This window comes from Rattus norvegicus, chromosome 4 (genome assembly GCF_021556685.1).
Source record: "Rattus norvegicus strain SHRSP/BbbUtx chromosome 4, alternate assembly SHRSP_T2T, whole genome shotgun sequence".
Classification (NCBI taxonomy): domain Eukaryota; kingdom Metazoa; phylum Chordata; class Mammalia; order Rodentia; family Muridae; genus Rattus; species Rattus norvegicus.
The window spans coordinates 100,240,619-100,265,164 of NC_141537.1; the positions used below are offsets into that span (position 1 = coordinate 100,240,619).

The 24,546-nt window shown below is 38.0% G+C and overlaps 1 long non-coding RNA gene across 1 annotated transcript; it reads right to left on the reverse strand.

Annotated features, from left to right (window-relative positions):
• Positions 1 to 23,803: 23,803 nt before the first annotated feature.
• On the reverse strand, positions 23,804 to 24,271 carry LOC690359 (uncharacterized). Its single transcript, XR_015686662.1, has 2 exons — positions 24,190 to 24,271; positions 23,804 to 24,007 (listed from the first exon to the last, which is right to left on the reverse strand). It is a non-coding gene; the product is annotated as an uncharacterized LOC690359 (long non-coding RNA).
• Between the last annotated feature and the right edge of the window lie 275 nt (positions 24,272 to 24,546).

Consider the following 24,546-nt stretch of genomic DNA (forward strand, 5'->3'; position numbering starts at 1 on the left):
ACCAAATTCCAGGGGAGGCCCCTAGTACAATGGCCACAAGTGCTTGAGTGAATAACGGCCTTGTCACGTTTCTGTTGAGATCTGAGTTTGCAAACCAACCAAGTATGAACACTGATCCACAGCACAGGGATGCACCAGACAGAGCCACTCCCGATAAGTAGTGGGCACCTCATTTGGTCCTCCTCAGCTGTTACCACCAAGGGCCGTAGTCAAGCCGCTCCTATAATAAAATTTAGAATTCCCAATTGTTAGTAACTACTCCAGAAAGTTCACCCACTGTACTTGTCTAACAATAGATTGGGGGAGGATAACTCCAGACACTGCAGACACAATGTCTGCAGCAGTAATGGCTGCTACAATAGCAGCGAAAGTGTCAAGGTCTTTTCCAGGACAGTTCAGGATCAGTCATTTTTCTCTGGAACAACCAGCAGACAATGGAACCATTTCTGAGATCTGTATATCCAGGACAGAGTTCCCCAGTCCACTGTAGCTTTATGCAGGTAGCATTCCTGTAAAGCTACAGTCTGTAAAATGACCAGTTAAGGCAGCAAGAGTCACCATGGAAAATGAAGGGGGCAGCAACGGCTGGAGTCCAGTCTTCCCCAGCAAGCAACAGTGTACAGAGGGTCAGAGAGCAGGCCATAGTGGGACGGGACACACGCAGCGGTAACACTGACTGCAGCAACGGCAAAATCTCTGTGATGACAAAGGATGAAGGGTAATCTTCTATCTTCCTCTCAGGGTAGAGGAATGACTCCAGGGACCCGAACCAGGAGAGCTGAATCTTTATGCAACCAGGATCAGCAAGTCTCAGCAACCACTCAGGCAGCTGGCACACTCTTGAAGCATCCTGTAGAAAAAACACAAACATTCCCTCTTCCCCATAAAAAATATCTGGACAAGATCATGTCAATAAGTGGATCTCTCTATTTCACCTAGGCAGAAGTATGACTAGTTGTAGGGTGCCATAAACTTTGGCATCCAAAATTTTAAAATTGAAATAAAAGGAGCATTATTTAGCATACAGGGATAACTTCCCCCTTTTTATTTATTAAGATATAGTAAAGATATTATTTATTAAGGTAAGTCCTCGAGGATTAAATTGAGGACACTGAACACTTGTATTTATAAATTGACTTGTATACCAAATTATTGTCTCCAGCATTATTGTTTTGGATATATAAAGAATGAGATATTTTGACTAATTGTTCCTATGTAAGGCCTATAATCTGTCTGGTATCTTGTCCTCCCCTGCTAAAGAGCCCAGGCAATCCAGTTTGAGTTCTTAAATGTCCTATAAAGGAACAGTATTTAGTGCTCTTAACCACTAAGCCATTTCTCTAGCACCTCACAAACTTTATTTACCTAAACATAAGCATTAATTAGAAATGTCGAATCTTGTAAATATTGTCTAGATTCAGTCTTACTAGAAATCCCTGAGCTGGCAGGGTGAGGCTGGGAGTTGAAAGTAAGCAAATGGAGTCTTCCTCTTTTCATGAGGGTGTGTTATCAACTCCATTACCATTTTCAAAGAGCTGGGTCTATGGTTTTGTTTAGTTCTCTGAGCCAGAGCACTGAAAGGACAGTGAGTTGTCAGACAATTTACACTGAAATCACTCACTGATTTTAAGTAGAAAACCTGTCTCTAATAAAGCATTAAGTAATTGAAATCAATTGTAAACCACAAGCCACACATTGGCTATCAGTATGTGAATTGAAAGTTTGATTTAAAAACAGTGGCTAAACTACAGAATTTAATAATCTGTGTTGAAGCAATAGAAACTCAAGAGAATAAACAAGTGATCCAATCATACATGTAGCCTTTTCATTAGATGAACCACCTATAAATACAGTAAGCGCATTTCCTATGGGTTGTATGCACAAATATACAGGAAGTACAAAAGCATGTAAAGAGTAAAATTATCAATTTCGTCTGAAAAATTTGTATATGCAATAGGCCAAATATCAGTATTTTGTAATAACCAATTAACTTTTGTTTGGAATAAGATATGTTTTACCAGGTTTCTTTTCAAAATACTTCTATGACTCCAGTCCACAATTCTGTACTAACACAGCTGAAGCTTTATCTCCAATGTGCATAACAAAGACCTAAGTCCTCTGGTAGGGTGAGGTACTTAGCCAATTAACATGTCCTTAGAAGCTTAAAATTAGCTTCAAATATTCTTATCTGGAGTAGTGTAACAGCTACTCCCCAAATATCAAAGCTCATATTGAGAGCAAAGGTTTGTAGTAAAAATTTCCATGTACATTGAAAAATTTAAGTTCTAAGTTCTTACACTGAAGAAGCAACAGAATTACCTAATATAAAGCTGTTAGCAATCCTCTAAATCTATCCTGAAATGGCAGTTGGAGTTAGTAAACTGGCTGTAATGTTCTCACAAGTTTCAAAACCTCACCAATCCCTCATAAATCTTGTAACAATCTCTACCTGTATGATTCTTCCTTAATTAAAAATAAGTTTGAGTTAGTCAATGTAACACTGGCAATCCTTAATCACAATCTTTAAGTTCTCTTTGTAACACCAGAACACAGCCACAAGGTCACCTGAGTTCTGAGTATGTGACTAGGCAGCTGTCCTTAGGGCAGTGGAAATTAGCATAAAAATACAGATACCTTTTAGGGCAAACCACAACTTTGGAGAGCAGAACTCAATAGGCAACTGTTCTTGGGGCAGTGGAATTAGCATTAAAATACGATACAAAGTTTGACTGCCAATTCTTATATATGAACACACAGATGGTGCGGTCTCCAATACCTCAACAAAGAGACAATGTCCTAAATTCTTTTAGAAGCCTGGTTTCTAGGATAATAATTCCATAAAAATATTATTTCAATTTAGACCTGTTTCCCTAGGTTGGCCCATGTCACACGCTATCTAGAATGACTCTATCCAGATTACCAGCTTTATGTCAACTTTCTGTTACCAATATTATACCTTTTTAACTATATCTAATAACTTGAAAGCCAATAGTCCATAACCAAGGCAAGTAGAGCATATTTATACATTTAAAACCAATCAGAAACAAAATTGAAGTGGCTACACCTATCTTTAATATTTAGACCAAGCACCATTTTTACCTTTCTAGCTATGATTTTAAGAGTCACCTTGTCACCTGTTGAGTCAAATAATAAGTCAGTGATCTCTCTTAGAGAAACAGCTATCAACTCTTGTATCGAAGAAGCTGAGAAGCTGTTGGCGCCTTTAAGATCAGTTCGTGTAGACGCTTAGCCTCTGAGCAGCTTCTCCAGCTAATCTAGACACCTGGCTCCAGGCACAGGGGTCCAAAGACCTGATTGAAACTTTTTTATTCATTTGTTCCCTTTTGAAATGAGTTAAAACCAAGTCAAGGTGTGCACGACCAGCAGATAAAGTTTTTACCATTTTTTCTTTTGAACATGAAACATAAAACATTTAAACAACGAGAAATAAAAACCATAGACATACACTGACACACATGGGGACATCCTGGTGCACCAGAGACAAACAATAGACAAAGAGGGAAAAAACCAGATGGTGTTCACCACGACTATCCTCTCGAGTGGAGTTGATATGGGCGATGGATTGTCTCAATTCCTGGACTAGTCCACCAACATGTTGAAACCCAATTCCTGTAAGATACTGAGATATATTATCTGAGCAGAACGACTGACATTTGCCAATGGTATGGAAGTGAAACACAGCCCTGAATATATTTACTCACAACCCAATTACATTAGCTCCATCAGGCTGTGCACGGGCACTGAGATGTCCTTTTGTTTGATTCTCCTGAATAAATTTTCAGGTGGTCTGCGTCTATCAAGCCTAATCAGTATGACTCTGCAAAGCCGGAGCTTAAGCACACTTCTTTTTTTTTTTTTTTTTTTTTGGTTCTTTTTTTCGGAGCTGGGGACCGAACCCAGGGCCTTGCGCTTCCTAGGCAAGCGCTCTACTACTGAGCTAAATCCCCAACCCCTTAAGCACACTTCTTACAGGCACAAAGACAAAATTTTTCTCCCAAAATGCTGTGTTCCTTTTATCTCCTCCCTTCTCCTCACCGGGGGCGTTCTTTCCCCAATCTTTCGTCTCTGGCAGTGGTAAGACCTCAGGGGGACCTGGTGCTTGAGATCGATCAGGATCCTTTTCTCGTTGCAACTTTTCACTACCCTCCTTTCTGACATGCTTCGCCCTTCCCCCAACACTCTCCGCTTTGCTGTTACAGCTGGGCAGTTCCCACGCGACCTCTGACGCCGTTTGGCTATAACTAGAAACTCAAAGGTCAATAGAAACAACCCGAGGGCTGCCAGAACAACCATCGCGGCTCCTGCCTTGTCCGGCGGAGGACTGAGCCGGAACAGGTCAAGGCTAAACATAGTCTCTCAGAGTCTTAACCCCACTCACAGCTTCTGGACTTCTTCCGTGAAACGGAGGCTTCTCGTAGCGCTGTCGATGATGTGGCTTTTTTGTGTCCTGGGTTTCAGCACCAAATGTCCTGCACGCGACTTCCCGCCGGCAAGAAGTACGCGGGTACATAGAAGTCCTTACTGTGACCAACTTTATTAATCTTAGAAGAGGAATCGCCTGCCATGCCAACATGGCGTGCTTATAAACACCCTAGTGCGGCACACCCACACCTGATTGGTTGTTTACCCATGATCTCATAAGGCACGCCCCGGAGTGGGCAAAGACCTGGCACGAAGGCACTCTTGCACATGCGCACAGTTAACTTCCTGAAAGGGGGCCAGCTGGCGCGGCAAAGGCTGGCGCCATGTTGTAATGGCGGAGGCTATCCTGGCCTTCCACGTGGGGCGCAGTGGAAGCCAGCGCCATCTAGTGGTGGTGAATGTTATTGCGGCCCTCTACAAAACCCTAACAATTTCCTCTCTCCAAGGTTTGGCTTTCCATCTAGACCCTTTGATCCCTGAGAGTCTCTCACCTACCAGGTTTCTGGCACTTTCAAGATGGTTCTCCCCAACTCCCACCCTCAAGGTTGCATATTTCCATTCATTCTGATGGCTCTCAGGGCTTCTGTTCTGTCTCTCATACCCTATATCTGACCATGTTCCCCTTTTCCCCTCACATTCTATTATCCTAATCAATTTCCTACTTCCTTAATCCTGCCCTGATTGTTTTCTTCACCTTTTCCAGTGAGTTTAGGCATTCACACTTGGGTCCTTCTGCTTGTTAACCTTCTTGAGTTCTGATCTTTCAAAAAGAATCCAAAAGTATACAATGGAAAAAAGGAAAACATCTTCAATAAATGGCGCTGATCTAACAGGCAGTCTGTATGTAGAAAAATGAAAATAAAACCATATTTGTCACCTTGTACAAAGCTCAAGTCCGAGTGGATTAAGGACCACAAAATAAAACCAGATACGCTGAATCTAGTAGAAGGGAAAGAGGAAAACAGCCTTGAATTTATTGGCACAAGGGGAAATGTCCTAAACAGAACTCCAGTGTCTCAGGCTCTAAGATCAATAATTAAAAAATGAGTCGTCATGAAACTGGAATGCTTCTTTAAGGCAAAGGACATAGTTAATAGGGAAAATTTGCAAGCTACAGATTGGGAAAAAAGTTTCACTAACCCAATATCTGATAGAGGGTTAATATCCAAAATATATACACAATTCAAGAATGTAACCTCAAAAAACGCCCCAAAAATGAGGTATAGAGGTAAACAGAGTATCCATAGCAGAGGAATCTTGAATGGCTGATAACTATTCAACATTCATAGAGATCAGGGAAATGCAATTCAAAACAACCCTGAGACCTTGCACCAATCAGAATGGCTAAGAAAAAAAAATAAACTCAGATGATAGCACTTGCTGGTGAGAATATGGAGAAAGGGGAACACTCCTTTATTGCTGGTGGACTTGCTAAGTGGTACAACTACTCTGGAAATCAATCTGGAGTTTCCTCAGAAAATTGGAAATAGATCTAGCTGAAGAGTTCACTATATCACTCTTGGGCTGATACGCAAAAGATACCACACAATACCAGAGGAACATATGCTCTGCTATGCTCATAGCAGCCTTATCTGTGATAGCCAGGAGCAGGAAACTACCTAAATATTCCACAACAATCAATGGATGCAGAAAATATGGTTCATTTATACAAGGGAATATTATTTAGCTGTTAAGAACTAAGACATTACAGGTTTTGCAGGCAAATGGATGGAACTAGAAAATATCATCCTGAAATAGGTAACTCAGACCCAAAGTGACATGCATGGTATATAGCCACTAATAAGTGAATATTAACAACAAAAATAATTACCTAGGATACAATCCAGAGTTCATTTGTTTTAAATACTGGCAGGTTCAATAGACTGCCTGTATGGTTCCTTCCTTGAGTTTGCTCTGTGTCCCTCAGCTGGTCACCTGGTACAATGTGAATGGTTAGTAGACAAGCATGCATTATTTCTCCCTCATATACAGGATCCTGCAGTATGAATATACTAATGTAATTGTTTTTATGTTGCAGTTGTCTGAAAGCATAGCACTTTACATATTTTTCTTAGTGTATGAATATGTGGAATTTCTTCCTGTTTCTCAAAATATGTGCAGGTAATTCTTTCATAATCTGAGCGTTCCTTAATGCATCCTACCATATAACATAGTTATGAGATGATATAATTTAATATGGTGAATTAAAAACTTATAATGATTCAGATGCCTTAGGCTTACATTCTCTAGGGAATGAGAAATGTAATATCCATGGGCTTATTGTGTTTAGCGAGAATTTCAGAGGTCTGGATGTCATAATGTCCCTATACCTTCTTCCAGATTGATTTGATATGTATGACATATCTATCTCTATCTCTATTTATATCCGTGTATCATGTATATTTTGTTATTGAGGATTACCTAGAGTGCTAAGTAGGCACTTTAAACCTAGCATGTTACATTGACTGATGCATCATATTACCTGAAACATCCAATTCTAATCCAACATAAATCTGAAGAGAACAATTTGTTAGGTCTAATTTTTGAATAAGTACAATTTCACTTGGGTCATTAAAACACTTTTTAAGTGAGGATAATTTCTTGACTAGGTCTGGACTTGTTTAAAATTCTGTAATCAAGTCTCACAATACTAAAGGTTGTGGTTGTATATCAAGATTATGTCATCACCTGTATGCCTTATATAAGCAGACTACACATATAAAAGTACTATCCTAGACAATTTTACAGTGGCCAACTCTGAGAGTTCTGATACCTTTACTATAGAGTGAAGCAGTTGAAGTCATCTAGTCTTGTAGAGAAATAGCAGATGGATTTGTTTTGAACTGTGAATAGTAAATATGTCACATATGCTTATAAACAATTACTGATAGGATCTACTTCGAAGACGATTTCTATATCTGAATTATAAAATATGCCAACCACTAACCACAAGTCATACATGGTCATTGAGCAAGTGAAACAGATGTGTTGAACTCATAATTTAATGTCAATTCAAATTCATGTATTCAAATATAGCTAATACTTACCACGAGATGCTACAGCCTTTAACTCTAATAGTCAGGACAGTCAGACATTGTTGCAGACTGTGGCCAGCAATAGTTATAAACCCAGGAAAAGTTAGATTCCATCATATACAGATCCAGTATCAATCAATTATGAGGATGCACTGGATCACCAGATGGAAATTTGATAAAACTCCATACCAGGTTCTCAAGTTTCTGGTTACACCTCCATATATCAATTTTTCTGCCAATGACTTTTGCCTGTTATACAGGTCCTTCAGGTGACATATTACTTGCAGCAAGAAAATGTCTCAGCTCTTACTGCGCTGGAGATCACTTACTAGTAGAACGGTCTCCACACTGTATTAATATAAACTGCACAATACCACAAATGCATCTCCTCCACTGCCACAGCTTTATCTCTGTACCATAGGTTTAATGTTGTTTTTATACTTTCACTTTTATTTGGATAATTTAGAATGCAAACTTTGATTTTTTGTCCTTGATACATTTTAATAATAAGTCTGTGAATTTTCCCCTCCATATTTCCCAATTTTCAGTTCTTAGTACTCCACTGTTTTTTTTTTTAATTCCATTTTCATTTCAGAGGATAGAATAGGGCTTTGATTCCCAATTGGTCACAGTGCACATGTTGGTACCTGAATTTGATCTCCACAACTCATTTAAAAATAAGGACAATAAAACAGAATGATGGTTACAGTCTCAGCACTGGAGAGGCACAGAAGAATAGATTTCTGGGGATTCAAAAGCCACCCTAACCTACTCAGCATACCGTAGCCCACAGAGAGAATTTGCTTTGAAAAAAATAAATAAAGTGAAAGCTGTGTAGAATGAGAGTACTACCAGTAAAGATTAACCTCTGCCCACCATATGTGAAAATCTATGGTCCTGCCCTCTACATGAAGGAATATGATGTAAGGGCTTGCTGTCTTTTACAGTTTGCTATGGCTTTTGTCTTGACAATAGCCCCAGTGCTCATGAGGAATAATCACACTCTGATCTCCCAGGATAGTATTTTATGAAATTCTATTAGGTCTAAAATTATTTCCAGTGATAAATAAGGGATGCTTTCATGTTTTATTACTGACCTGCTCTAGGGATGCCCATGAAATTAATACTGGAAACCTATATATTGCTATCAACCTTTGTGCTTAGTTTTACCAAGTTCCACTTTTCATACCTTAGACTTATAATGTTTGTTTCATTTATCCTCTCAATTATTCTATTTTAATATTTTAATTACATTTTATATTTGTAATTTTTATGTCCTATAGAAGGTCTTTAATTATCAGTTAATTTTCCATTTTCCTTTTTTCCCTTGTTTCTATAAACAGAGTTTTAATCTGTAGCTTAGTCCTGAAAACTCAATCTTACTCAGGCTGACCTCAAACTTACAGCATTCCAAATGCTTGTCTCTCTGGATATTAATGGTCTTATAACCTACCTCAGAGATACACTTTTGCAAACCTGCCACAAAGAGTAAGATTTCTTTCCATTGGATATCCTATAGTTTATAAATAGATAGATTGTTTTTCAGTTTTTGCTGTTTTCCTAAACTCAAATCTATTTCCTAAATTCAAATCTTCTAGGATTTGTTTGTTTGTTTCCTTGCTTGCCTTTTTGTTTTTAATGTGTTTTTGGATCACTGTCCATAGCAATGACTTAATGCCAAAAGACTCTTTTTAAGTTTCTTTTTTTTCTTTTTTTTTCTTTTTTTTTTTTGGAGCTGGGGACCGAACCCAGGGCCTTGCACTTCCTAGGCAAGCGCTCTACCACTGAGCTAAATCCCCAACCCCTCTTTTTAAGTTTCTTAAAAAAGTACATAAGATAACTGCTTTCCAATTAAGGCCATGAAAATTGTGTCATTTTGCTTACAGCTTTGAAGTGAAATCTTACTTAACATAGAACTCTTAATTTCTTTTATTCATCTTTTTAATATTTTCTGGTGTCTTTCTTGTCTATACTGATCTGGTGAAATCTTATTAGCTGTTTTGATTTAGTATCAGAATAGTAGTAGTATTTCAATGAAAATTGTACTGAGAAGATAGAGAGTGCTCATTTTTAAGAACACTTTTTAGTGATTCTATGTGAGTTTCATATCATGCACTCCAGTCTCACTCATCTTTCCACCCTCTATTCCTGCAACCTCATCCAAAAAGAAAATTTTAAAAATCTAAAAAAAACAGAACAAAACAAAATACAGAATATGTCTAGTTGTGGACGTAATAGTGTGTCACAATCTATACCACAGTATACATATTTTTCCCCACATCTTTACTTTGAGATATTCATCTTAATGAATCATTTGTCTGGTTCATGGTCTTTGGTTTTTGCTACACTATTACTACTTAATCCCCACTAGGACTTCTGTAAGCTATCCTTTTGTTGCCCTATGTCATGCGACCACTTCTCCAGAATGCTCAACCCAGTGAAGTGTGGTGCCAGCTCTGCACAGCCCTAGGACATCTACATGATCACAGGAGCAACCCCAAAGAAGGATGTCTGCCTAGTCTTTAGTAATAATATAAGCCTAGAACATCAAAGCACACCCCTTCTGCAGCATTACCATGGACACAAATATGTCACCCAGCAGTTGCACTGGCTGTGTTTTCAAAGTGGCCTCACGACTCATAGCTGACTACTCACAATAGGCCATTCCTCTTTACCCATCTCTGGTACCATCCCAAACTCGTCCACTTCTCTTTCTAGCCCATCTGTCCACCACATAATTGAACATTATCATGTCTCTTACTGTAAGTGGGCCTCTTGGTAACATCAGCCCACCTGCAGTGTGAATCCTGGCCTACAGTGACTATTTTTAAATGACAAACCATCCCTTTATGTCCATAGTCTGTAAGAATATTTTCTAACTTCTAATATTTATCTAACTTTTTATATTTTGTCTATTAACCCTCTACTGAATGTAAGGTTGTACAGAGCTAAACAAAGAATTCTCGACTGAGGAATCACAAATGGGTGAGAAGCACTTAAAGAATTATTCAACATCCTTAGCGATCAGGGATATACAAATCAGAACAACCCTGAGATTCTACCTCACACCAGTCAGAATGGCTAAGGTCAAAGACTCAGGAAACAGCACACAATGGTGAGGATGTGGAGAAAGAGGGACACTCTGCCATTGCTTATAGGACTGCAAGCTGGTGAAAGTCCTTTGGAAATTAATCTGGCAGTTCCTCAGAAAATTGGAAATTGTTTTACCTGAAAAGCAGGCTATATCACTACTGAGCATATACCCAAAAGATGCTTCAAAATATTACAAGGTCACTTGCTCCACTATGTTTATAGCAACCTTATATATAACAACCAGAAGCTGGAAACAACCCAAATACCCCTCAATGAAAGAAGGGATACAGAAAATGTGTTACATTTACACAATGGATTTCTACTCATTAAAAACAACTTTATGAAATTCTCTCTGCCCCTATTGCTAACTGCATGCTGTGGCCACCCTCTCCAGGCTGGCTCTCAGCTGCAGACTCTCCTCACTTTTCCAGCATCACCCCCTGTGGTTATAGTCACAACTCCCATTTAACCATTTAAATCAAATCTCAATAAGCATGTAATTTAGCAATCAGATTTATATCTTAAATTACCAATCCATAAAACATCCACACAATAAACTCACAACCAATTGAAAAAGATATAATTTGCCCACTTAGAATGAAACAAATTGTCTTATAAATATCCATCCCTTAAGAAATATTTATAACTACTTATGGTCATTTAAGGCCACATGGGTCTGGGTCATCCTTCTCTGCTTCCATCTTGGTTATTCTTCTTTTTCTCTCTCCCCATTTACCAAAACTATGTCCTCAACATACTTTTTCACTGCCCAATCACAATCCTAGCCTTATCTTGTGCCAGGCCTCACCTGCATAAAAACACCAATCTACAGAGAAGAATCCCAGGCCTCAAACCCAGAAAAATTATATTTAACAAAATTACAGAAGACATTTTTGTAACCCAAAAAAGGAAATGCCGATATAGGCACAGGAAGATTATATAATACCAGATACATTGGATCAGAAAAGAAAGTTCCCTCGTCACATAATAATAAAAAAATGCAGAATGAAGAAAGGCTATTAACAGCTGTAATGAAAAAATGCCAAGTAATAAAACCTATTAGAATTACAACTGACATGCTGACAGAGACTCTAAATGCCAGAAGGGACTAAAAAATGTCTTCCACACTCTTAAAAGTGGAGGGATGCTAGCCTAAACTAATACACCCAGGAAAAATTACAGGCAACAAAAATGGAGAAACAGGATATTTCATGAACTTAAATTTAAACAATATGTATCCACAAATCAAGCTACGCAGAAAGAGTAGAAGGTAATTCATACCCAGGAAGGTTAACTACAACTATGAACTATGTAAACACGAAATAATCTCATACTGGCAGCACCCAAAGAAGAGAAACACACCCAGATAGACAGGCTCTCTCTCTCTCTCTCTCTCTCTCTCTCTCTCTCTCTCTCTCTCTCACGCACACACACACACACACACACACACACACACACACACACACACACACTTTACTATACCAATACCATCAACAAAGTCAAGAGAAAAAGTGAAAGCTTAAAGATTTCCACAAATTCATTGAAAATAAGTATACAACAAAGAATGTATGGGAACACAATGAAAGCAAGATAATTTCATACTAGTTACGTAAGAGGACATCTGAAAGCTCTAGAAATAAAAGAAGTACACACACACACACACACAAACACACACATACACACGAGGAGGTCAGTAATCAGAATCAAGGCTAAATCAATAAAATAGAAACAAAGAGAACAATACAAAGAAGCAACAAAACCAAGAACTGGTTCCTTGAAAAAATCAACATGACAGACGAAACCTTAGTCAAAATAACTAAAAGACAGATAGAGGATATCCAAATGACAAATGAGAAACACTAACAGGGACACAACCACAGTAATTATATAAAAACACTGTACATGACAAAATTTAAATATCTAAAAGAATTGTACAGTATTCTTTTTTTTGTTTGTTCATTTGCACAAAAATCAAACTTTATTCCATTCTTAGGTTCAACTATTTCTAGTATAAAAGAACATCTTGTGTGTAAGCAAACATAGATTCAAAATTTTAGAACAGTTTTGCTAAATTTGTTTGTTATTTCTTTTTTAAAAATCTTTATTAACTTGAGTATTTCTTATTTACATTACGATTATTATTCCCCTTCCCGATTTCGAGGCCAAAATCCCCCTAATCCCTACTCCTCCCCTTCTACATGGGCTTTCATTCACCATCGTCCATGAACAATCACTTTCACCGGGGTTCAGTCTTGGCAGGAACAAGGGTTTCCCTTTCCATTGGTGCTCTTACTAGGCTATTCATTGCTACCTATGAGGTTGGAGCCCAGGGTCAGTCCATGTATAGTCTTTGGGTAGTGGCTTAGTCCCTGGGAGCTCTGGCTGGTTGGTATTGTTGTTCATATGGGGTCTCAAGCCCCTTCAAGCTCTTCCAGACCTTTCTCTGATTCCTTCAACGGGGGTCCCGTTCTCAGTTCAGTGGATTGTTACTGGCATTCGCCTCTGTATTTGCTTTATTCTGGCTGTGTCTCTCAGGAGAGATCTACATCCTGTTCCTGTCAGCCTGCACTTCTTTACTTCATCCATCTTATCTAATTGGGTGGCTGTATATGTATGGGCCACATGTGCAGAAGGCTCTGAATGGGTGTTCTTTCTGCCTCTGTTCTAAACTTTGCCTCCCTATTCCCTGCCAAGTGTATTCTTGTTCCCCTTTTAAAGAAGGAGTGAAGCATATGCATTTTGGTCATCCTCCTTGAGTTTCATGTGTTGTGTGCATCTAGGGTAATTTAAGCATTTGGGCTAATATCCACTTATCAATGAGTACATACCATGTGTGTTTTTCTCTAATTGGGTTACCTCACTTAGGATGATATTTTCCAGTTCCATTCATTTGCCTATGAATTTCATAAACTCATTGTTTTTGATAGCTGAGTAGTATTCCATTGTGTAGATGTACCACATATTCTGTATCCATTCCTCTTTTGAAGGGCATCTGGGTTCTTTCCAGCTTCTGGCTATTATAAATAGGGCTGCTATAAACATAGTAGAGTATGTGTCTTTGTTATATGTTGAGGCATTTTTTGGGTATATGCCCAAGAGAGGTATAGCTGGGTCCTCAGGTAGTTCAATGTCCAATTCTCTGACGAACCTCCAGATTGATTTCCATAATGGTTGTAGCAGTTTGCAGTCCCACCAGCAATGGAAGAGTTTTCCTCTTTCTCCACATCCTTGTCAGCATTTGCTGTCACCTGAGTTTTTGATCTTAGTCATTCTCACTGGTATGAGGTAAAATCTCAGAGTTGTTTTGATTTGCATTTCCCTTATGTCTAAAGATGTTGAACATTTCTTTAGGTGTTTCTCCGCCATTCGGTGTTCCTCAGCTGTGAATTCTTTGTTTTGCTCTGAACCCCAGTTTTAATAGGGTTATTTGTCTCCCTGCGGTCTAACTTCTTGTGTTCTTTGTATATTTTGGATATAAGCCCTCTATCTGTTGTAGGATTGGTAAAGATATTTTTCCAATCTGTTAGCTGCCCTTTTGTCCTAAGACCATGTCCTTTGCCTTACAGAAGCTTTGCAGTTTTTTGAGATCCAATTTGTCGATTTTTGACCTTAGAGCATAGGCCATGGTGTTTTGTTCAGGAAATTTTTTCCAGTGCCCATGTGTTTGAGATGCTTCCCCACTTTTTCTTCTATTAGTTTGAGTGTATCTGATTTGACGTGGATGTCCTTGATCCACTTGGACTTAAGCTTTGCACAGGGTGATAAGTATGGTTCGATCTGCATTATTCTACATGCTGACCTCCAGTTGAACCAGGACCATTTGCTGAAAAGGCTATCTTTTTTCCATTGGATGGTTTTGGCCCCTTTGTTAAAAATCAAGTGATCGTAGGTGTGTAAGTTCATTTCTGGGTCTTCAATTCTGTCTGTCTCTGTATCAATACCATGCAGTTTTTATCACTATTGCTCTGTAATACTACTTGAGTTCAGGGATAGTGATTCCCTCAGAAGTCCTTTTATTGTTGAGGATAGTTTTTAGCTATCCTGGTTTTTTGTTATTCCAGATGAATTTGCAAATCATTCTGTCTAACTCTCTGAAGAATTGGATTGGTATTTTGATGGGGATTGCATTGAATCTGTAGATCACTTTTGGTAAAATGGCCACGTTTACTATATTAATCCTGCCTATTCATGAGCATGGGAGATCTTTCCGTCTTCTGAGGTCTTCTTCAATTTCTTTCTTCAGAGGCTTGAAGTTCTTATTGTACAGATCTTTTACTTGTTTGGTGAAAGTCACACCGAGGTATTTTATATTATTAGGGATTATTATGAAGGGTGTCGTTTCCCTAATTTCTTTCTCGGCCTGTTTCTTTTTTGTGTAGAGGAGGGCTACTGTTTTGTTTGTGTTAATTTTATACCCAGCCACTTTGCTAAAGGTGTTTATCAGGTTTAGTAGTTCTCTGGTGGAACTTTTGGGATCGCTTAAATATACTCTCATATCATCTGCAAATAGTGATATTTTGACTTCTTCCTTTCCAATATATATCCCCATGGTCTCCTTTTGTTGTCTGATTGCTCTGGCTAGAACTTCAAGAAATATATTGAATAAGTTGGGAGAGAGTGGACAGCCTCTCCTAGTCCCTGGTTTTATTGGGATTGCTTCAAGTTTCTCTCCATTTAGTTTCATGTTAGCTACTGGTTTGCTATATATGGCTTTTACTATGTTTAGTTATGGACCTTGAATTCCTATTTTTTCCAGGACTTATATCATGAAGGGGTGTTGAATTTTGTCAAATGCTTTCTCAGCATCTAATGAAATGATCACATGCAAATCTTTCAGTTTGTTTATATAATGGATTACGTTGATGGTTTTCCATATATTAAACCATCCCTGCGTGCCTGGGATGAAGCCTACTTGATCATGGTGAATGATCGTTTTGATGTGCTCTTGGATTCAGTTTGATGGAATTTTATTGAGTGTTTTTGCATCGATATTTCTAAGGGAAATTGGTCTGAAGTTTTCTTTCTTTGTTGGGTCTTTGTGTGGTTTAGGTAAAAGAGTAATTGTAGCTTCATAGAAGGAATTCGGTAGTGCTCCATCTGTTTCAATTTTGTGGAATAGTTTTGATAGTATTGGTATGAGGTGTTCTATGAAGGGCTGATAGAATTCTGCACTGAACCTGTCTGGCCCTGGGCTCTTTTTGTTTGGAAGTCCTTTGATGACTGCTTCTATTTCGTAAGGAGTTATGGGGTTTTTAAATGATTTATATGTGCTTGATTTAACTTCGGTACCTGGTATCTGCCTAGGAAATTGTCCATTTCCTGCAGATTTTCAAGTTTTGTTGAATATAGGCTTTTGTAGTAGGATCTGATGATTTTTTGAATTTCCTCTGATTCTGTAGTTATGTCTCTCTTTTCATTTCTGTTTTTGTTAATTTGGACACACTCTCTGTGTCATCTTGTTTTTACATTTCAAATATTATCCCTTTCCTGGTTTCCCCTCCAGAATTCCACTATTTCAACCCCCCACCCCAGCTTCTATGAGGGCACTCCTTCACCCATCCACCTACTATTGCCTCTTTGTCCTAGCATTCTCCTACACTGGGGAATTGAACCTTCATAGGACCAAGGGGCTCTCTTTTGAATGATGCCCCAAAGCAGCAAATAGTGAATGAAAGGCCATTCAGAGACTGCCCCACCTGTGGATCTACTCATATACAGACACCAAGCCCAGACAGTATTGCAGATGCAAAAACGTGCATGTCTAGAGAAGCCTAATATAGCTGTCTCCTGATAGGCTCTGGCAGAGCCTGTCAAATACAGAGGTCTATGCTCGCAGACTATTGGACTAAGCACGGGACCCCCCAATGGAGGAGTAAGAGGAAGGACTTATGTAGCTGACAGGGCTTCCAACCCCATAGGAAGAACAACAGTATCAACCAAACAGATCTTCCAGAGCTTCCAGGGACTAAACAACCAACCAAAGAGTACACATGGAACAACCCTTGGTTCTAGTCGTTTGTGTAACAAAGACTAGATTTCTAAGACAGAAGAGACAGAGAGAGAGAAAGAGAGAGAGAGAAAGAGAGAGAGAGAGAGAGAGAGAGAGAGAGAATATCAAACAATTCTGAAACACTACAACACTTCCACTTCCATCTTCAAGACAATTTACTCCCTTTAATTTTATATACACTAATCTGTATTCCACTTCATGTAGTGGAACATTGAAAGTCATAGCAGTATAATTTAATATTATTTAATTATTTTAAGCATAGCAGTGAACCTAGAAGCCAGAAGAATCCTACATGAAGTGCTGCAGGTGGCCAAGAGCATAAAACACACTGCTGAAATTTGTTATTAATTATTTTATTTATTTACATTTCCAATGTTGTCTCCATTCCGTCTACCCCCTCCTCAAACCTACTTACACATTCGCCTGTCCCCTTTGCCTCTAAAAGAGTCCTCCCCTACCATCACACTCACATCCTTATAGAAGGGGAGTGGGAGGGGTTAGGGGGATGTTGGCCCAGAAACAGGGGAAGGGAATACCAATCGAAATGTAAATAAGAAATACTCAAGTTAATAAACATAAAAAAATAAATACCCAATTTAATGAAGATGAGAAAAAATTAAAAAAAAAAGTTTTATGATGTGTGGCTAGCCCCAGCCCTCCACTGGGGGCCATTTCTACCTAGTAGAGGTGGTCTCTTCAGGCTTTTTCTCATCACTTTTGGGTATTTTGGCTAATGCCATTCCTATTATGTTGTGGGAGCCTCTTGCATCTAAGTTAGATTGAATTATGCACAATTTGGTCTTCCTTCTCGTTAAACTTCATATGTTCTGTGATTTTTATCATGAATATTCTTAGCTTTTGGGCTAATAACCACTTATCACCACTGATGTATACTATGTATCTCCTTTTGAACATGTGTTATCTCTTTTAGGATATTTTCTAGTTCTATCCATTTGTCTACAAGATTTGTGATGTTCCTCAACTGGAGAAAGGATACACAAAATGAGGTACTTTCACACAATATAATACTACTTGGCTATTAAAAACACTGCTGGAATGTTAAGGTACCACAGAGGATTACAGATTGGCAACATTCCTTTTCTCTGACACAGGTGATCTAGCTTTTGTAAGAAAACCAAGAGTTCTCTCTACTGCTCCTTTTCTCAGTAATATTTATCTGCCTTTTAAATACTTCATTTTGAAGCTAACTTTCTCCATGTAAATAATGTGTGCGGAATGTGCACAGTAGCATCTACTCTTCTGTGTGAGTCCCAAAAACTCAGACTTCTCAAAGGAAACAGCTGTGTCCTCTGTTAAGGCAGAAAAGACATTGGTGATCTATATTGATGAAATTGAAGAGGGAAAAAGATAGAGCACAGAGAGGACTGCTTTGCCTCTTCTACCACAAAAAAATGTTTTTCCATTAGCTTTGCTAAAATTAGTGTGACATCTGAGAAACAGTTTCAGTGGGTAACTCACCATGAGGAACATAAGGAGCAGCTAAGCCACACACTTGTGCTTTCATGGAGGTTTATGTTATAACTTGTAACTCTGTGGGAGGAAACTTATTATATTGTTGACAGTAACAAGTGACAATATCTTCAGGTTCCAGACTGTTGATGGTGAGCAAATGATCTGTCCCAGACCCACTGCCACTGAACCTTGATGGGACTCCTGAGTGTAAATTCGAAGTATAGTAGATCAGGAGTTGAACAGTTCCATCTGGATTCTTTTGATACCAGTTTAAATAATTGCTAATACTCGCACTTGCCCTGCAACTGATGGTGATTCTGTCTCCCAGAGAGACAGACAGGGAGGATGGAGACTGGGTCATCTGGATGCCACATAGGGCACCTACGAGTAGAAAAATAATAAATACCCACATAATTAAGTATGATAAGAGAGGAACCCTCCCAAATGCCAAACCCTCCCATATTCAACACAAATTGTGGTATAATAGTGAAAATCCCATTTTAGTGTATTTACCTTGAAACCAGAGCAATAGAAACCCAAGTAACTGAAAAGGGGCCCTCATGTTCATGCTGAGTCTTGACTGCAAGGACAATAACTCAGGATGTGAAGGTATGGTCCCCAATGAACAAGTCCCCAAAGATATGAAGTGGGAGCATGCAAATCATTGGGAACCAGTTAGGATTACATATAGCTGTAAGGCTCACTCATCTCTGAACTGAGTATAAGCATAGTGACCCTAGGTGCCTCAGGTCAGTCCACACATGTGCCTCCAGAGAATGAATTTCATTTTTCAGGTTTTTAATATTGTAGAAGTAATGTTTAAGGTTATTAAAAAGGTTCTATTGTACATGGGTTCTAATTTTAATAATATATTTCAGATATACATTGGGTATTGGGTATAATATATACGAATATACTGGACTTGGGGATATATATCAAAGAAGAGATTATTAAGTCATTAACTCACTAAAATAATTCAGATTGGTATAAAAATACTCTATGTTCTCCTTGTGAAGGGTTTTGAGTTCTGAAGTGTCATTTCTTTAATATAAAATTATAATTAATCAGGACTCCTTTTAGTGAATTAGAAAATAAGATTTAGCAGACTTAGCTATGTTTAATATAGTACAAAACAGTAAATACACAAGAGGTGAACCTAGAATACCATGATCCTATCAACCTGTGTCACTAGGAATTCTGCCTTCATATGAATATGGTGATACTTTTATTCCCATGGGCTAAATGAGCTCTACCTTTTGCTCAGTTTGGGATTCTCCAAACATTTTTGGCGTTTACTATGGTTTATCAAAATTCCTCAGCGTGAAGGCTTGACTAGTGAATATATACTTGAAAACTATAATAGAAAGCATGGATACTGGGTTCTTTGGATGTTTTATTTGGGTTCTGAGATTGGATATACAAAAAATCAAAACAAAATTAAGCATGTGAACAAAACAGTTTACCAGGCAACACTGATCAGTGTCATGTTTATATTCCCATTGTAGTCTTTGTTTGCTGAGAGGAAGCCCTCATGATCATCAGCTGCCCTGCCTGCAACAGACTCTTGCACACTACGGAACCATCCAATTAGTAAGTTCTTAATGCAGTGGATTTTACATTTGATGCATGCCTATCAGTAGAAAATGGACAAATCTAGATAAAACTTCAGGATTCCTTAATTCAGTAACTCACTACAGGCTTTTGTCCCAAAACTCTCAGGCCAGACAAGGACAACATATATTTGTCTGCAGAGAAACATTTCTTCTATAAATATTCTGCACTACTAAAGGCATTGTTGAGACCATTTTATAAATTTAAAAGGGACATAACACTATTTGACATAATATTTAATTGTTAACAAGAGTAAATAATAGAGAATACCACATAGAGTGAAAATATAGGAAATATTTACTAACTATTCCTCATATTTAATTATAAAAATCTCTGTGACCTAATATAGTGTATTTTGGAGTTTGAGACAATTTATTTTCTTAAAATAAAAGAGCAACTTTGTTTGTACCATTTTTTATAAATTCAGAAGTGTATTTTTATACTTCTAGAACTGTGTTTCCAAACATTGAAACTGGACCACAAGTAATACTACATACTCTCAAAATATATCTCTCACAGTTCCAGTATCTTTTGATACTGTTTTAATCATTCCTAGCAAGAGACTAAATGGTTATATCTTTACTATGTTGAGAACGCCTATATTTTGTTTTTAAGCCTTGTGCTACTATTTCCCACAACTTAGGAACATTAATGGTCATTGAGTGCTCCCAAAACTAAAGCCTTTAACCACAAGAACTGCTTATCATTACATGACTATGTCATATACTATGAATGTAGCATTATTATCTTTATTAAGTGATTAGCAACATATCCTGACAGTGGTGATATCTGCACTCCAAATCTTGTGACAAAGTCACTGTCTCATATCAAGTGAGAACAAATACTCTTACCAAAATTTTGAAGCTTGTATTATTTGATGAACTTTTTGATCATGAAATATCTCTTTATATTGCCTTTCAGATGCTGTCCTCATTCATTATCACATGAATTTGAATCAGGCTGGTCTTTCAAACTATTGTATGGATTCCAGAGTTTGTGGTGGCCTTCCAATCTTCCAGGGGAGATTCCAATCTCTGTTTGTCAAAATACCAGCAGTTCAGTTCAGTAGTGTCAGAATGCCAACAGTACAGTTCAAAATGTCACCAAACACAAATCAGAAATGTAGGCACAACCCAGCCGAAATCAGCAGGCTTCTCCCGAATCAAGTCCATAGGATCAACCAGGAGATATGAAATGGCAAGTGTTCTCTGTCGTGCCTCTCTCAATGAAGTTAAAATCAGCACAGACACAAGACAAATGAAGAGTTTCACAGCTACCTATGAAGGCACTACTTTAGTGTTTATCGAGTTCTTATTCTCTCTCTGAACATCACATGTCCTCTCTTAGATCTGGCATCAGCAAAACATCATGGGAGTCTGTGTCAACAACAACAAAAAAAAATCATAGGAGTATTCATCACATGACACAACCAGAAATTCCACTTCAGCCATTAATTCAATCATATTCGCTAATGAATATAATACCACCCCTCACATAAATAAATTGAAAATAGTACACACATTCTTGGAGCAGGATTAGGAGTGTATTGTGATGACTCAGCTTTCTCCCTTGTATTGCTGGTGATATATTCATGTCATATCTCTGATTTGTTGAGGTCTGTGCAGCTTACAACACAGCTCTGCCTGCTCATGTGACAGTCCATAGAAGATACAAGGGTCATTATTCAGGTAACTCTTAAGTGAAGAGGAATGTTTCCACAAGTTAGCTGGAACAATCGAGACCCAGTTTGTTATTAGAGACCAATATCTGATAGACTTTTTGTAGAATTTTAAATGTCTGCTATAAAAACATACTAACTTAATTTATAAAGGAATGGGGAAATTTAAATAAAGGCAAACTGATAGTAAATATTAGAAAGAAGTGATGTTGTAAGAAGTGTCAGAGCATAGTGTTTGAGGCAAGAAATCAAGGGCCCAGTTGTTATTTCAAGTTTCCTTTTAGGTGGCTCAAAATTTAAGGCATTGAGTTGGTATGGGGTGTTTTTTCCTTATCTTTTGTTTCACAATTGCTATTCTCACATTTATTCTGGCATTGTATCATTTACTGGACGGCTTAGCTTTGGATCATGAGGATCAATGGGACCCAAGGCTCTAAGTAAAAGAAGCATTGAAGTATCAGACACACCCTTGAGGTACTCATCTCTCAGATTCTCAATGGCTTTAGGATCTAACCTAGTTCAATGCTTCATGTTACTAAGGATTTAAGTTGTTGAACCCCATGATGAGGACTATTCTAAGCCCATTTTCACACATTAGTAGCATGCTAACATGTACAGAAGTTTCGTCCTGTATAACACAGTAGTACTCTAGCAGTACAGGTTGAACATTGGCTTTTAGAACCTTTTGTTGTAAACAAAATTCTCTCATATATACTCACGCCCGAATATTTATGCTGGATTTAAATGTACTGGTCAAGCATGATTTCATCATTGCTGTAGCAGAACTACCTGTTAAATAATTAGAATTTGATTTAACCCTTTATCCCCAGAGCCTGGCCTTTTCTGGTGTCAACTGTCTAACATGCCCTTGTCAATGATCATCTACATGACACTTTTATGTATCATGAAATTGAAAGTTTAGGAAATCTCTAGTTTGTAAATACATAATAATCAGCTTCCTCCTTTTGTTTACTAAAAACAAATATTGTTTTGCTGTAATCATGTATTTTCTTGTGTAAGGGCTTTGTATTAAACTGACTTACACAATGCCCATGTAAAAGGTTAGTTCACAGTAATTTTTATTATACTAATTGGCGAATTTTCTTAATTTTGATTATATGAGGCATCTAACAAAGTATTTTACTTAAAAACTTAAACAGTTAAACTCTTCTCATCTGTAGTAAAGTGAATGCTGATTCTAAACACAGTCATCTAAAAGGAAGTTAAAATCCTGAAGATCAACTCTCTGGTAGTTTAATATAGTTGCTAGGAATATTAAATTAAATTTCCCAATAAAATTAGGATGTGCTCCGTCTAATAAATATATATCTCCAAATTTTGAAACATTCTGAAAAATATTTTCTCTGATAACATGAATTCTATGAAGAAACCAGCCAGGGGCAGGAATATTTGTCATTCCGCTGTGTGATCTATATGACCTGAGGACAGCAAGTCTATTAGTTACAATGTTGTCAGAATTACTTGAAAAATACATATGTTGTAAATAGCTTGCTGACATGCCCTTACTGATTCACTTGTACTGACATACCCCAATTCCACACAAGACACTAGATAATGTCAATTCCACCATAGCCATGAAAAAAAAAAACTGAAGAATCCTAGTAACATAGAAAAATTACACAATAATGTAATAGAAGCCAAACTGCCTTACTCAGACCTTGAGGTAAACAGACAAGTCTGAAAAGTCCCACATACCACTGGGTAAAAAAGCCTCACTGGGAAAAAAAACACTGGGATACTTGTAACCATTGCTGGTGTTGATTAAAATGTACAAAGACACAAACAGATAACAGCAATTTGTCCACCCTGATCTCATCAAAACTCATAGTAGGCAGGTTATATTCCAGATATATTTTCATTGGAAAGTTTTTCCTCATGAAATCAACAAGGGAAAATGGTAAAGTTAACATAATTTAATAGATCTGCCTTAAAATTTTAGACATAAAAATCATTAAAACAAGGGCTGGAGAGATGGCTCAAGAGTTAAGAACACTGACTGTTTGTTCTTCCAGAGGTCCGGAGTCCAATTCCCAGCAACCACATGGTGGCTCACAACCATCTGTAATGGAATCCGATGCCCTCTTCTGGTTTGTCTCAAGACAGCACGACAGTGTACTCACAAACATAAAATAAGTAAATAAATCTTTAAAAAATAAAAAGGAATCATTTAACCTACAAAAAACAATTTATCTCTTAAAAAGAAACAAAACATGTATTAAAGAAAATTAGGAAGTTGCTGTTACATTTTAATCAAAACTTTTGCCATAATTCATCTCTAGATAAGAAGCAGCTGGGCCCTAGGGAGAAAATGAAAGTTTTTGTTCCAGTCTCTAGCACGGTGTGGTGGGTTACTACTCCCCTGCTGACAGTAGTAAGTAGCAACATCTTCAGCCTCCACTCTGCTGATTGTGAAAGAGTAAGAGGTCCCTGACCCACTGCCACTGAAGCGAGATGGGACTCCAGAGGCCCGGTAGGATGTGCTGTAAATCACAAGTTTAGGGAAGGCTCCTGGCTTCTGCTGGTACCAGTGCAAGTAATTGGAACTTATACTTGAGCTGGCACGGCAGGTGATGGTGACCTTTTCCCCTTGAGACGCAACGATGGATGATGGAGACTGGTTGAGAACAATAGCCCCACTGGACACTATGATCAGGAGAAAAAAAAAAGATAAAAGAGAGAGAAGTTCATAGACATAGAGGTACAAAAATAACTTGATATCACCCAGTAATCAGAAGAAATAAAATCCAAAGTAGTTTATCTTCATCTCAGACTTCTCCAGGGAAAGGTACTTGGATTCTGAACTCATACCCTGTGTGATATCTTACCTGAGACACTGATAAGTAGGAAGCTAAAAACCTGCACCTGAAAATTCATTGTGTTTTCTAATCTTGATCTCAGGTTACACACTCATTTTTATCAGAAGTACATCTTTTTAAAACAACTTTGAGCCATCTGTGGTTTCTGAAGATGAAATATGCAAATAGCAAGGCTAGGCAAGTTCTTTGCTTATATACTCAGGTGGTCTTTCACTTAGTTCATGCCAACTCAACCTAGGAGAGTGTCTACTTATTTGTAGATATTGTGCCAATAAGGAAAGAAATTTTTGTGTGTTTTTCTTCATCCATGTTTTGCATAGTTCTGACCAGAGTATTGGGCATGGCTATCTGCAAACCCTTGCTTAA